Here is a 12,359-nt window from a genome sequence, read left to right on the forward strand (position 1 = left end):
TGCACAGAATATTTTGCCCGGAGTAGGGGAATCGAGAAGCAGAGGACAAAGGCCTAAGGTGAGGGGGGATAGATTTAATGGGAATCTGAGGGGTAACTTTTTCACACAAAGGATGGTGGGTGTATGGAACGAGCTGCCGGAGGAGGTAGTTGTGGAAGGTACCATCGCAATGTTTAAGAAACATTTAGACAGGTGCATGTGTAGGGTAAGCTTGGAGGGATATGGGCCAAAATCAGGCAGGTGGAACAAGTGTAGATGGGACGTGTTGGTCGGTGTGGACAAGTTAGGCCAAAGGGCCTGTTTCCACGCTGTATGACTGTAATTCAAATGTTAAAGTAGGTTAATAACCGATTTTTTTTTTTTAAACACAGCAGCTGGTCTTTGTGATGTAGTAAACCCTTTATAAAGACTGTATCTGGCCTTCAGGTGGGCTGATCTGCATCCATACCTGGTTTGGTCGATGTGCCTAAATTCACAGCAAAGTGGTTGACTTCAAAATGGCCTCCCAATCAATTCTGTTCAGGCACAATTAGAGATGGGAAATAAGTGGCTACATCTGAACAAGTGATTTTTTTTTTAAAGGATTGTTTTACTTTCTATTCTTCAACTTCTTGGGTGTTGTTATGCCAAAGAAAAGCCATCTGACCTGGTCAGTCAAGGGTGGCACAGTGGCACAGCAGTAGAGTTGCTGCCTTACAGCGCCAGAGACCCGGGTTCAATCCTCACTACAGGCGCAGTCTGAACGGAGTTTGCACGATCTCCCTATTTCCTCCGGGTGCTCCGGCCTCCTCCCACATCCCTAAGACGTGCAAGTTTGTAGGAAAACTGTGCTCTATAAATTGTCCCTAAAGTATAGGATAGAACTAATATACGTATTGTTGGTCGGCGCGTACTGGGTGGGTGGAAGGGCCTGTTTCCATGCTGTATCTCTAAACTAAACTAAACTAAGCTAAACAGCCACTTCAACAGCCATTTTGCCCCACACCAGGCTGCTATCAGTGATTTACTTGCATCTGTACTTGCCTTCTGTGGTGCTATGGAGGTGCTTCATTTTAATGCATGTCATTCATAGCTATCCAGACAATGGGGTGGGTTATGGGTAACGTTGAGATGTAATGGTGGAGATGTGGGGGGAGGGGGGAGAATCGCTTTGGACCCCAACTCTGTTCCCCATTTGACAGCTCTAGCTTAGAGATACAGCGCGGAAACAGGCCCTTCGGCCCACCGGGTCCGCGCCGACCAACGATCCCCACGTATTAACACTATCCTACACAAACTAGGGACAATTTTTTCATTTACCCAAGCCAATTAACCTACAAACCTGTACGTCTTTGGAGTGTGGGAGGAAACCAAAGATCTCAAAGAAAACACACGCAGGTCACGGGGAGAACGTACAAACTCCGTACAGACAAGCACCCGTAGTCAGGATCGAACCCGGGTCTCCGGTGCTGCATTCGCTGTAAGGGAGCAACTCTACCGCTGCGCCACCGTGCTGCCCTAAGCTGTCAAAGACATCAGAACAGTTTTGACTTTCCCCGATAAAACATTTAAACAATTAAAACAAAATGGTTTTTTTTTAAAGTGATTTACTTAAAATGACTTAACTTGACAGGAATGAATTATGAAGATAAAGAAAATAAGCATAAAGAAACCAATTTGCAGTCATCTTTAATTCTTTGACTTATTAACTAATATCATTGGTGATGGTTTAATAATTGTCACGTGCACTGAGCTATAGTGAAAAGCTATGGGAGAAAGAAAGAAACAGAATGCAGAATGTAAATTTGGAGTGCAAGTGCAAAAAAAATGTTCAAGGATTGCGATGAGGAAGACTGGGAGATCAGGAATTGATCCTTAGCAATCTGTTCCTGAGTCTGTCTGACAGGAGGGGGGAGAAGAGAGAAAGACAATTGCAGAGAGTTGTGGACGCAGCCAGTGTTGCAGTGGTAATTTTTTAGGTGCCGGAGCTGTCACTGGTGCCAGAGCGGCAGCTGTTTAATTCCCCGCTAGTTAAAATGTTTCCGCTGTTTATTTTGGGGTTTTTTCACAGACGTGCCGGAGCGGCGCTCCGGTGAGCTCCGGCAGCACTGCACTCATGGACATAGCTCAGTCCATTTCCACCCATCCCTCCCCATAGAGTCACCACACTTCACATGGCCTTGGGAAATCAGGCAATATAATCAAGGACTTCTCACACCCTTATCGCTCAAGGAAAGAGTTTTCCCCATTACTCTATGATACTAAGTCATAAGGTCATAAGTGACAGGAGTAGAATTAGGCCATTCGGCCCATTAATCTACTCCGCCATTCAATCATGGCTGATCTATCTCTCCATCCTAACCCCATTCTCCTGCCTTCTCCCCATAACCCCTGACACCCGTACTAATCAAACTTTTATCTATCTCTGCCTTAAAAATATCCACTGACTTGGCCTCCACGGCCTTCTGTGGCAAAGAATTGCACAGATTCACCACCCTCTGACTAAAGACGTTTCTCCTCATCTCCTTCTTAAAAGAACATCATGTAATTCTGAAGGAATTCTGAAGTCCTCGACCTCCTTCCTGCATTCCATCGCTTCACTGTTTGATATCCGGCCCAACATGCTGGTGCAGTCTACAAACTTGCAAATGGAGTTAGAGCAGAATTTGGGTGCACAGTCGTGCGTGTAGGGGCTGAGGTTGCAGCTCTGTAGGGTGCAGGTGTTAGAATTACCATGGATGATGTTGCGGTCTACGAGTTAGGATCCTGTTTCAGATGGAGGGGGAGATGATGAGTAGAAGGGACGGCATTTCACCATTAAATTTAGTTTAGAGATTCAGAGCGGAAACAGGCCTATCGGCCCATTATAGATAGATAGCGATATAGAATAAATGAATAAAAGATGTGCAAAAAAGTAACAATGATGAAGGAAACAGTCATTCAAGATGTAGACTGGACAATCGTTTCGCTGAACACCTTCGCTCAGTCTGCCTGGACCTACCTGATCTCCAGGTTGGTGAACACTTTAACTCCCCTTCCCGTTCCCACACTGACTTTTCTGTCCTCGGCCTCCTCTATTGTCAGAGTGAGGCTAAATGCAAATTGGAGGAACAGCATCTCACAGTTCGCTTGGGCAGCTTGCAGCCGAGTGGTATGAGTCTTGATTTGTCTAACTTCAAGTAACCCTTGCATTCCCTCTCTCTCCATCCATCCCCCACCCAAGTCACACCAGCTTTTCGTTCTCACCAAGCTACAGCTAACAATGACCTGGCTCCTTTATCATCGTTACTTTTTTGCATACCGTTCAGTCATTTGTTCTATATCTCTCTACATCATCTCTACCTCTCATTTCCCTTTCCCATGACTTTCAGACTGAAGAAGGGTCTCGACCCGAAACGTCACCCATTCTTCTCTCCGGAGATGCTGCCTGCCCCACTGAGTTACTCCAGCATTTTGTGTCTGTCTTCATAGAAGGGTTTGTGTGATGGCTTGGGCTGCATCCCCAATTTGTTGCGATTTCTTGCGGTCTTGGATGGAGCTGTTCCCAAACCAAGCTGCGATGCGTCCTGATAAAATGCTTTCTATGGTACATCTGTAGAAGTTGGTGGGAGTTGTAGGGGACATGCCAAACTTCCTAAGCCTTCTGAGGAAGTAGAGGCATTGGTGTGCTTTCGTCGATATGAGTGATCCAGGAGAAGTTGTTGGGGATATTGCCTCCTAGAAATTTGAAGTTTTCAACCATCTCTACTTCGGCACTGTCAATGCAAACTGGGGTATAGGTGGTGCTTAGCTTCCGGAAGTCAATCACTGAGGACACAGCTTTCAGGTGAGAAAGGGAAGTTTAAAGGAAATTTGCGAGGCTAGTTTTTTTTTTACACATTGTGGTAGATTCCTGGAACGCACTGCCAGGGAAGGTGGTGGAAGCAGGTTCAATAGCACCATTTAAGAGGCATTGAAACAGGGACATGAACAGACAGGTGATAGAGTTATGTAGACCATGTGCAAGCAGATGGGATTAGATACTTTGGTTTCATGGCCAGCTGAGACAGGATGGGCTGAAGGGTCTTGTCCTGTGCTGTTATATGTCCAATATTCTTAGTCCTACCATTCACATATGGCCCAAGGTTATAAGCATCAAATGGATGCTGTTGCAGTTACAGTAAATTATGTTTTCACCATAGGGACAAGATAATAGGAAGACGAGTACTGTGTAAATGAAATAGACTCTCATTTGGGTGGAAATTGATATGTTTTAATACAAGTGATGCTTCATATTTTTAGATAACAATGAACTTTTGGGAAACATAGCTTTCCAAAGGTGGTAAAGTAAAAGAGTTAACATAATGAATGATGGATTCATAATTAAAGGATATTCAGCTCCCAGCCTGCATAACATTGCATGTTGAAGCTGTTAATTTTGTTCAAGTCAGTGTCAGTGCACAATGGATTGAAGAATTAGCCACTGATGATTCTGTTCACTTGCAAGCTCAAATATAATGGGTGATAATTATTGCAGTACTGGAGAGAGGTGGATGAATAAGCCAATTCCAACAGCATTGTTCCCAAGGTGTGTTGGAAATGTGTCGTTGTATGTGCTTCATTACAATAAAAGTGGTGTCTGATCTACAGCTGCACTAGTTGTCCTTCACGGCAACTCACATCGTCAATACCAATGCTGGGACTTGTCGAGGTTATATGGTGTTTGACTTAAGAAACCTTCAGTTACACAACAATTCCCCCCCCCTCCATTGATGAACTGTACACTGCAAGGGCCAGGAAGCGAGCAGGCAAGATCATCTCTGACCCCTCTCACCCTGGCCACAAAATCTTTGAAGCACTTCACTCTGGAAGGCGACTCCGGACTGTCAAAGCAGCCACAGCCAGACATAAAAACAGCTTTTTTCCACGAGTAGTAGTTCTACTCAATAACCAAAGTCTGTAGTCTCTCTTTTGCTCTGGATTATTTTCACCCACATGTTTAGACTGTAATGTTGTATCCTTATTGTTTTGATGTGTTTATGCTTTATTCTTAATTGTTAACTGTATTTTTATGTTGTCATTTGTGAGCGGAGCACCAAGGCACATTCCTTGTATATGCACATACTTGGATTATTATTATTATTATTATTATTATTATTATTATTATTATTATTATTATTATTATTATTATTATTATTATTATTATTATTATTATTATTATTATTATTATTATTATTATTATTATTATTATTATTATTATTATTATTATTATTATTATTATTATTATTATTATTATTATTAATTACTTGAAGAATGATCCTGGCACAAAACGTTACCGATCAATTCCCTCCACAGATGCTGCCAGACCCGGTGAGTTACTCCAGCACTGTGTTTTGTTCAAGATTTCAGCATCTGTGTTTCCTTGTGACTCCATAACAATTACATATAGTTTAGCTTAGTTGAGTTGAGTTTATTGTCATGTGTACCGAGGTACAGTGAAAAGCTTTTGTTGTTTTTGCTGCATGCGAAACAGTCAACAGAAAGACAATATAATGATTACAATTGAGCCATTTACAGTGTGTAGATACATGATAAAGGAATAACGTTTGGTGCAAGGTAAAGCCAGCAAAGTCTGATCAAGGAAAGTCTGAGGGTCACCAAAGAGGTAGATAGCAGTTCAGCACTGCTCTCTGGTTGTGGTAGGATGATTCAGTTGCTTTATAACAGCTGGGAAGAAACTGTCCCTGAATCAAGTTTTCACACTTCTATACCTTTTGCCTGATGGGAGAAGGGAGATATCATTTATATCATTTATATAATTTAAAATCACACGTGTTTCACAAGTTCAGGCAAAAAGTCTGGAACAGTGGCACAGTGAGGCACGGTGGCGCAGCTGTAGAGTTGCTGCCTTACAGCATCAGAGACCCGGGTTCAATCCTGACTACGGGTGCTGTCTGTACCAAGTCCCTGAGACCGCATGGGTTTTCTCCGGGTGCTCTGCTTTCCTCCCGCACTCCAAAGAAGTACAGGTTTGTAGGTTAATTGGCTGGACGGCATGATCCACGCTGTATCCCTAAACTAAACTCAACTCAACTAAATTAAACCAAACTAAACTAAACTAAACTGAACTGAACTGAACTGAAGGAGTTGATCGGCAAGTACGAGAGGAGGGGTGTTAGTAAAATAGAGTGGGAATGTGAGTAATGGGAAGGGTTCTTCTGGGAGCTGGCATCGAACAGATGGTGCGAATGGCCTTCTTCTGTGTAGAAGGAAGGAAGGAAGCTTCTTGCAAGCCCTAGCCTGTAAGGTGTTCAGGTCCTGATGTACACAAGCATAATTTGCTACATGAAATGTTTCTTTCACTCACACACTCGTCTAAAATCAAGGTGAAAATATTTTTTTTATAAATGTGCAATAAAAATGTAAACAGGTTATCAATCAACAAGGCATCAAAATGTCACATTCCGGGGCCTGCTTTCTGCAGAATTAATTACAGGAATAGCCTACCATATGAAGGCAGTGAATTATGGACATAAAGTGTGACTCCAGAACCATCATTTCATGAGAAAGAAATTGAATTTACAATAACTGTTAAACCCTGCTCATTTTTTACTTTTGATGATAAATTTATCCTGAAAAACAGTTGCATTGATAAGAAAATATGGTTTTGAATAAAAAAATTCTGCATAGTTTTACAAATCCCGACATTCCCCGACTTACGCAATAGGCGACTTGGGTAAATTCACACTTACGTAAACAATTCTGTGCTCAGTCCCTCGTGCAATCGTGGATATTCATCAATTCCACAATACTGTAGGACCACTCAGGTTTACATCACCAACAAGCCAGCAATGGTGGCGGTGCTTACCCAGAAGGCCATGCCCTGCAGGAAGTGCCCCAGAGGCGAGATGGTACTCAAGCCAGCAATGGCGGCGGTGCTTACCCAGAAGCCACGCCCGGCGGAAAATGCCCTGGATGCAGCTGAGACGGTTAATACTCTCAGTGAGTATTTTCGGGCATGGGTAGGGGGATGGTTTACCACAGCACCACCGTGCAGTGGCAACTCTACCACTGCACCACCGTGCCACCCTCAGTAACATTATCCCTCAGCCTCCTACACTCCGGGGTTGATTGGGTTGATGTATGAGGAGCATTTGATGACTCTGAGCCTATACACACCGAAGTGTGAACATTTATATTTGTATTGAATTATGAAAAAACCTATGTGAAAAATCTCCTATAACTTTCCTTCATCTTCCAATTCAGTTAACCAATAATTATGTCACCAGCTAACAAAAAAAACCTCAAACGAACATTTTTTTTTTTTAAACACATAATTGTGGAACAGATGTTGTAAGCAAATGTGTTGTTTTGATGTGACTTTAAATCTTCTGTTCATAATATGCATCTATTGCTAGTTTCCTGCTCCCACTGTAATTTTCTCCAAGCTGTAAAGTGTAGATGGAGTCAATGATAGGGAATCTTGTCTGTGAGATGGACTGGGCTACATCCACAACTCTCTGCAATTTCTTGCCGTCTTGGGCAGACCTGTTCCCAAACCAAGTTGTGATGCAACCTAAGATTAGCACAAAATGCTGGAGTAACTCAGCGGGGCAGGCAGCATCTCCTTTCGGGTCGAGCCTTCTTCAGACCTTACCTCTAACTTCCCCTTCGACCTCTCCCACTTTACAGCATCTGCAGTTCCTTCCTACACACAGTGATACAACCTGACAGTATGCTTTCTGCAGCGCATCTATCGAAGTATCATTGTAAGTATCATTGGAGACATGCTTGATTTCCTCAATCTACTGAGAAAGTAGAGGCATTGGTGTGCCTTCCTGGCAGTTGCCTCAACCAGATCATTGGCAATATTTAACCAAGGAACATGAAGCCCTCGATCAGTTCCACTTCAGCACCATTGATGCTGATTGTGGTATGTATTCCACCCATGCTTTCTGAAGTCAATAACTAGCACCTTCCTGACATTGAAGGATAATGGTTGTTGTCCTGAACCCTGCCGTTAAGTTCTCTATCTCCTTCCTGTGCTGTGTCTCGTTATTGTTAGTGATCCGGCCCACCACAGTGGCATCATCTCCCTCTACGCAGGGATTCTGCCCCTCTCCATCGGGGACCTGGGGCGGAGGGTACTGCCTCATCAAAACAAAACAGGCGTCCCCTGTAACCTGTTTCTCTCGCGGTTCACAGACTCGCCAGCCGCCTGCCACTTTTGCAGGCTGGGAGAGTCTGTGTTCCACGTGTATTTGGAGTGTGTGAGGTTGCAGCCCCTGTTCCAATATCTAAAGGGGCTGCTCCTTGCCTTTTGGCTGCACTTTTCACCCACCATCCTCATCTTTGGACACCCTGTGCGTAGGGGAGAGAGCAGGGCCGAAGATGTCCTGGTTGGGTTGCTCCTGGGCCTGGCCAAACTGGCCATCCGCGACTCATGGCGCCAGGCGGAAGAAGGCTCTGCCCGAGCCGGCTGCCTGCCCCTTTTCCGGGGTTACATCCGCGCCCGGGTGGTGTTGGAGAGGGACCACGCGCTGTCCACGGGCACCCTGGAGGATTTCCGGGACCGCTGGGCACCGCGGGGGGTTGGATGGATCCTGGATAGGGATTGTAATATAGTTGTATAATAGTTTCAATTGGTATATTTGTTTGTATTGTATTCTGGTGGTGGGTTCTGTTTTTTTTTGTTGTAAATATTGTTTTAAATAATTGAATACATTTATTGATAATTTTAAAAAAACAGTGGCATCATCTGCAAACTCGTAGATGGAGTTGGAGCAGAATGGCATCACACTGTTGTGAGTGTATGGGGAGCATACTGAAGGACTGTTAACGTATCCTTGTGAGGCGTCGGTGTTGAGAATCATGGTGGACGAGGTGTCGTCACCTATCTTCACTGATTGCGGTCTGTGGGTGAGACAGTTGAGGATCCAGTGGTAGAGAGGGATGCTTACTCCCAGGTCCAGGACTTTAGAGATTAGCCTTTCTGACACGCAGAGTTAACAATTTGGCTCTGAAAATCTTAAATCTGGCTTCTGCATTAAGAAGAACATCAAAAGGAGAAACCAGTCCTCAGAGATGGTTGAAGGAAGTTTGCAGATTTCTATTTGTATTGAATAATCAAAAATTTCAAACGAACTTATTTTTTTTTTAAACGCTCATAATTGTAGAACAGATGTTGGAAACAAATGTGTTGTTTTGATGTGACTTTAAATCTTCTGTTCATAATATGCATCCATTGCAATTTTACTTCTCCCACTGTAATTGTCCCCAAGCTGTGTTGTTGCTAAGGAGAGATGTGGTGAGATGATGGTTATGTTACTGAATTAACACCCAAAGACATGCCCTGTTGTTCAAATGACACGAGTTCAAATCCAATCACCTGAGCCGGAAAATTTAAATTTACCCAATATTAACACGGAATTAAAAGGGCTGAATCCGTACAAGATATTGAGGAATTAAAAAGGCGGAATCAGTACAAGATATTAAGGAATTAACTGGGTTGTCACTAAAAATCCATCTGGTTCATACATATCCTTCAGGGAAGGAAGAATGCCATCCTTGCCCTGCCTGATTCCACATCCATTAATGTAGTTGGCACATGGCAGCCCAGTGAAATATCTTAACAAGCTTACAATTATGGTTAGAGTCATACAGCATGGAAACTGGCCCTTCAGCCCAACTTGCCCATGCCGATCACGTTGCCCCATCTACACCAGTCCCACCTGTCCACGTTTGTTCCGAATCCTGCTAAACATTTCCTATCCATGCACCTGCCAAAATGTATTTTAAATGTTGTTATAGTGGAATTCTCTGCCTCAGAAGGCAGTGGAGGCCAATTCTCTGAATGCATTCAAGAGAGAGCTAGATAGAGCTCTTAAGGATAGCGGAGTCAGGGGGTATGGGGAGAAGGCAGGAACGGGGTACTGATTGAGAATGATCAGCCATGATCACATTGAATGGCGATGCTGGCTCGAAGGGCCGAATGGCCTCCTCCTGCACCTATTGTCTATTGTCTATTGTCTGCTGCAACTTCTTTCTCTGGCAGCTCATTCCATAGAACCCATCATCCTTGTTGCTCTTCAGGTTCCTATTAAAACTTTCCCCTGTCAAAAACCTATGTCCTATTGTTCTTGATTCCCCTACTCTGCGGAAAAGATGTGTGTTTATCCTATTTATTCCACTCGTGATTTTATATCTCTATATGATCACCTCTCAGCTTCCTGTGTTCCAAGAAATAAAGTCCTAGCCTCCCCAACCTCTCCCTATACCTCAGGCCCTCAGGTCCTGGCAACATCCTCGTAAATCTTCTACGCACTCTTTCCAATTTAATGACATCCATCCGAGAGCAGGATGGCCAAAACTAAACATAATACTCTAGATAGACACAAAATGCTGGAGTAACCCAGATTCCGTCTGAAGAAGGGTCTCAACCCAAAATGTCACTCATTCCTTCTCTCCAGAGATGCTGCATGTCCCGCTGAGTTACTCCAGCATTTTGTGTCTATCATCGATTTAAACCAGCATCTGCCGTTCTTGCCTACACATAATACTCCAGATGCTGCCTCACCAACATCTTATACAACTGTAACATAAGACCCCAACGTCTATACTCAATACCCTGACGGATGAAGGCCAACGTGCCAAAAGCCTTCTTGACCATCATATCTACCTATGACTCCACTTTCAGGGACTTCTGCAACACTCCCCAGGACCTTCTGTGAAAGTCCTGCCCTGGTTTGACTTCCCAAAATGCAAGACCTTGCACTTATCTGTTTTCAACCCAAATAAATTAGCAAATAAATTTATTTTCAATCCACTGGCAACGAGGTTTCTTTGCTGACCAACTGACCCTTGGTTCAAAATGCACTGTGAGCCAAGCATTGAATGTCGATCCAGTTTTCTGTTATAACAATGGGCTGATGATGAAGTCAAAACCACGCGATATCATGGTCTCCCTGTCCTTAATGAACCGCACCTCGGTGATCTGTAACACTAAAATGAGAAAATAACTGCAGATGCTGGTACAAATCGAAGGTATTTATTCACAAAATGCTGGAGTAACTCAGCAGGTCAGGCAGCATCTCAGGAGAGAAGGAATGGGTGACGTTTCGGGTCGAGACCCTTCTTCAGACTGATGTCAGGGGGGCGGGACAAAGGAAGGATATAGGTGGAGACAGGAAGATAGAGAGAGATCTGGGAAGGAGGAGGGGAAAGGAAGGACAGAGGGACTATCTAAAGTTGGAGAAGTCAATGTTCATTCCACTGGACTGCAAGCTGCCCAGGCGAAATATGAGGTGCTGTTCCTCCAATTTCCAGTGGGCCTCACTATGGCACAGGAGGAGGCCCATGACAAAGGTCAGACAGGGAATGGGAGGGGGAGTTGAAGTGCTCGGCCACCGGGAGACCAGATTGGCGAACGCGGACCGAGCGCAGGTGTTGAGCGAAGCGATCGCCGAGCCTGCATTTGGTTTCACCGATGTAAATAAGTTGACATCTGGAGCAGCGGATGCACCTCATATTTCGCCTGGGCAGCTTGCAACCCAGCGGTATGAACATTGACTTCTCCAACTTTAGATTGTCCCTCTCTTCCCCTCCCCCTTCCCAGATCTCCCTCTATCTTCCTGTCTCCACGTATATCCTTCCTTTGTCCCGCCCCCCTAACATCAGTCTGAAGAAGGGTCTCGACCCGAAACGTCACCCATTCCTTCTCTCCTGAGATGCTGCCTGACCAGCTGAGTTACTCCAGCATTTTGTGAATGTAACACTAAAACATCTATCTACTAAAACTCTCATTTGTTTGTTTGTTTGTTCCTGACCACCAGCCAAAACAGTACACGATAGCGCGACAATTTTAGGCCCACCTTACTCGCCGTCGTCCCTTTGGTGCTAATGGAAGAAGTTTCATTGAAATCGGTGTTATATTTTTTAAATTATTCACATTTTAAAGTTTAAATCTATCTCCTCGGGAGGGAGGAGGGAGGGAGGGGGAGGAGGGAGGATGAGGGTGGTTGAGGGGGATGGAGTGGGGGGGGGAGGGGAAGGGGGGGGAGGGGAGGGTGCTGCACCAATGCAGGAGAGGTTTGGGCCCAACGGGTCCACTTGGTCTAGTAATCAATGAAATTCCTGAAACTTGGGTGTCAACACCACTGCATTCCATGTCTGCATATTTAGGCTTTGTCTTCGGTTCCCTGTCACCTTATTAGCACAATCCACATCCCTATTTGCTAGTTATTAGCCCTCGCTATTGTTTATCCTATAACACCCACTGTAATATTGACTAGCTTTCATAGCTCACTGGTTTTTAGCCTTTGTGAGGTCGAGAGTTAAAAGTGTTTAATCAGCAGTGGAACAGTGAAATTTATACTAGCAGCAGCAGCATAAAAGACTTGTAA

Source organism: Rhinoraja longicauda, chromosome 2, assembly GCF_053455715.1.
Source record: "Rhinoraja longicauda isolate Sanriku21f chromosome 2, sRhiLon1.1, whole genome shotgun sequence".
Taxonomy (NCBI): domain Eukaryota; kingdom Metazoa; phylum Chordata; class Chondrichthyes; order Rajiformes; family Arhynchobatidae; genus Rhinoraja; species Rhinoraja longicauda.